General features: G+C 40.6%; 1 non-coding gene across 1 annotated transcript; it reads right to left on the reverse strand.

Moving 5' to 3' along the window:
* Positions 1-1,323: 1,323 nt before the first annotated feature.
* Positions 1,324-1,430, reverse strand: LOC141715573 (small nucleolar RNA R71). Its single transcript, XR_012572330.1, has one exon. It is a non-coding gene; the product is annotated as a small nucleolar RNA R71 (small nucleolar RNA).
* Positions 1,431-3,686: the final 2,256 nt, after the last annotated feature.

Here is a 3,686-nt window from a genome sequence, read left to right on the forward strand (position 1 = left end):
GTTGTGCTTATTCGTCTTATGTGCGTCGCGAACATATAAGATAGCTTGTTAATCTCTTGTGAAGAGACAGTGAATCTTGAGATTCAGAACTTGCCATGCTAGCATAAGTTCATGTATTGTATGCATGATTAGTGGGTAACTCTAACCGTTTTACTTGCCATGTGTAATCATAATAAATAACTTGCGCTTAAATCTTTATTTTGTCAAATTATGTACACATATAGGGTCTCAACATAATTGATGCCTATTCAACTTCTATCTTAATTATGGATGCTTGGTAGAATGGTACTTGTGCAACGAAAGTTGGCTTTTATCAGTTTCGTGTTGTTCGATTAATATCATCACCGTTACATGCTAAGGGTAATAACAATAACTATTGAATGAAGTAGTAATGAAGTTATGATCTCATGTGTATTTAATATTGTTAATTCAAGTGTTAATTTTAGTGTTTTATTCTTGTAGTTAATAGTAGTTAATAATTAATTAATCAACCTTAAGTGTTATTGTCTTGACATTGAGAAGTAATCATACATTGGTGAGTAAGTGTTAATTGAACATAATTAGTCAGAGTCTCTGTGGGAACGAACTAGAAATCATTCTATATTACTTGCGAACGCGTATACTTGCGTGAATTATTAGCGCATGTTTTGTGCCTAACAAGTTTTTAGCGCCGCTGCCGGGGACTCGGTGTTAATTTGTTTAGTTTATTTACTTGCCATCAGTGGTCATTAGGACTCATTGATTAAGACTTGTTACTTATTATTTCCGGTTGTGTTTCAGGTACTCTAGCGAGCGTTTATGCAAACATGTTCTTGCACTCGCAAGAGGACTCTAGATACGGCTGAGGAGACAGATTCAGTTCTTGATATTCCGGAGAAGTTAGATTTTGAAGATTCAGATAAAGAGAGTGAAAAGAAAGAACCAATAATCATGGGTGACCGTATAGTTCCATCAGATCCAGCTCTTATGGACTTTTTTCGGCCTAAAATTGATGACATTCAGTCAATCATCATTCATCCGGCTATTCAGGCCAACATTTTTTAAATCAAGCCGGGCACTATTCAAATGGTGTAGAATTCTATTTCTTTCGGAGGTGCCGTGACCGAAGGTCCCAACATGCATATCAGGAATTTTGTCGAGATCTGCAATACTTTCAAATATAATGGTGTTACTGATGAGGCTATCAAGCTGAGGCTTTTCCCATTCTCTCTGAGGGATAAAGCTAAGGACTTGTTACATTCTCTACCAGCTGGGTCCATCACTCCTTGGGAAGATCTTGCGCAAAAGTTTCTGGTAAAGTTCTATCCAATGGCCAAGACTGCAGCTATGAGGAATGCTCTTACTCAGTTTGCGCAGCAACCAACAGAATCTATGTGTGAAGCTTGGGAGCGCTATAAGGAGATGTTGAGAAAGTGTCCACATCATGGTATGCCTGACTGGATGGTGATCACTGGGTTCTACAATGGTTTGGGGGCCCAATCTCAGCCCATGCTCGATGTAGCTACTGGAGGCGCCTTATGGGCCAAAAGCTATACTGAGGCCTATAATCTCATTGAAACTATGGCTGCAAACGAGCATCAAAATCCAACTCAGAGGATGATGCCTGGGAAGGTAGCAGGTATTCTGGAAGTTGATGCAGCTACAGCTATTGCAGCGCAGCTCCAAGCGCTGTCTATGAAGGTCGATTCTTTAGCCAACTATGGAGTCAATCAGATAGCTATTGTCTGTGAGCTTTGTGCATGCTCTCATGCTATGGATCAGTGTTCTCTTGTTAATGAATCTGTTCAGTATGTGAACAATTTTCAGCGACCGCAGCAGCCTGTGCCAGCTACCTATCATCCTAATAACAGAAATCATCCCAATTTCAGCTTTAGCAATACTCAGAATGCTGTTCAGCAACCATATCAGCAAGCTGTAAGTAAACAGTTTAATCCACCTGGATTCCATTAACCTCAGCAATATGCTCAAAGGCAATCATATCCTCAACAAGGAGGTGTTGCTCCACCTTCTAGTGCTGATTTCGAGGAGCTAAACCTATTGTGCAAAAGTCAGGCTATTTCTATCAAGAACTTGGAGAATCAAATCGGTAAAATAGCCAATATTGTGCTCAATCGTCAACCTGGCATACTTTCCAGTGATACTGAAGTGCCAGGAAGGAAGGAAGCTAAGGAGCAAGTCAAAGTTGTTACCTTAAGGTCTGGAAAAATTGCTGAAGCTGAAAAAGCAAAAGATGGAGAAGCTGAAGTTGTAGATGAAGAAGAGAAGCAAAAGAAGAAAGATGGGGAACCAAGGAAGACTACTATTAAACACACTCTGCCTGAGGGTAATACAAGGGAGAAACAGCTCTATCCTCCACCACCTTTTCCTAAGAGATTGCAAAAACAAAAGCTGGATAAGCAGTTTGGTAAGTTTCTGGAGGTGTTCAAGGAACTTCACATCAACATACCTTTCGTTGAGGCTCTGGAGCAAATGCCTAGTTATGCAAAATTCATGAAAGGTATTCTTTCAAGGAAGGTGAAACTGGATGATCTTGATACCGTTGCTCTAACGGAAGAGTGCAGTGTTGCGCTGTAACAAAAATTACCTCCAAAGCTTAAGGATCCAGGTAGCTTCACCATTCCTTGCACCATTGGCAAGTTGTCATTCGACAAGTGCCTTTGCGATTTGGGAGCAAGCATCAATCTGATGTCGTTGTCTATCTTCAAAAAGTTGAATTTGCCTGATCCAAAGCCCACCTACATGTCTCTACAATTGGCTGATCGTTCTATTACATACCCACAAGGCATCGTGGAGGACGTGTTAGTAAAGGTGGATAAGCTCATCTTTCCTGCAGACTTTGTCATTCTGGATTTCGAGGAAGATAAGAAGATTCCCATAATCTTGGGAAGACCTTTCCTGGCTACAGGCCGTACCTTGATAGATGTGCAAAAAGGTGAACTTACTATGCGGGTGCAAGATCAGGATGTGACATTCAATGTATTCAATGCGATGAAATTTCCTACAGAAGATGAGGAGTGCTTCAAGGTGGATTTGATTGATTCTGCGGTAACTTCAGAACTTGATCATGTGCTAAGGTCTGATGCCTTAGAAATAGCCTTATTGGGGGAATTTGACAGTGAAGAAGAGGAAGGCAATGAGCAACTACAATATCTAAATGCTTCTCCTTGGAAGCGAAAGCTAGACATGCCATTTGAATCTCTTGGTAATACTGATCTCAAGAATGCTGAGGGAAAGCTCAAACCATCTATTGAGGAAGCACCTACTTTGGAGCTTAAACCATTGCCTGAACACTTGAGGTATGATTTTTAAGGTGATGCATCTACTTTGCCTGTTATTATTGCATCTGACCTTTCAGGTAGTGATGAGGACAAGCTCTTGAGGATCTTGAGATAATTCAAATCAGCCATCGGATGGACTATAGCAGATATAAAAGGGATCAACCTTTCATACTGCATGCATAAAATTCTGCTAGAGGAAGGTAGCAAGCCGACTATTGAGCAATAATGAAGACTTAATCCTATCATGAAAGAAGTGGTAAAGAAGGAAATTCTAAAGTGGCTGGATGCAGGAATCATATATCCTATTTCTGACAGTTCTTGGGTGAGCCCCGTGCAATGTATACCTAAAAGAGGAGGTATTACTGTGGTAGCAAATGAGAAGAACGAGCTCATCCCCACTCGAACAGT

Source organism: Apium graveolens, chromosome 3 (genome assembly GCF_009905375.1).
Source record: "Apium graveolens cultivar Ventura chromosome 3, ASM990537v1, whole genome shotgun sequence".
Taxonomy (NCBI): domain Eukaryota; kingdom Viridiplantae; phylum Streptophyta; class Magnoliopsida; order Apiales; family Apiaceae; genus Apium; species Apium graveolens.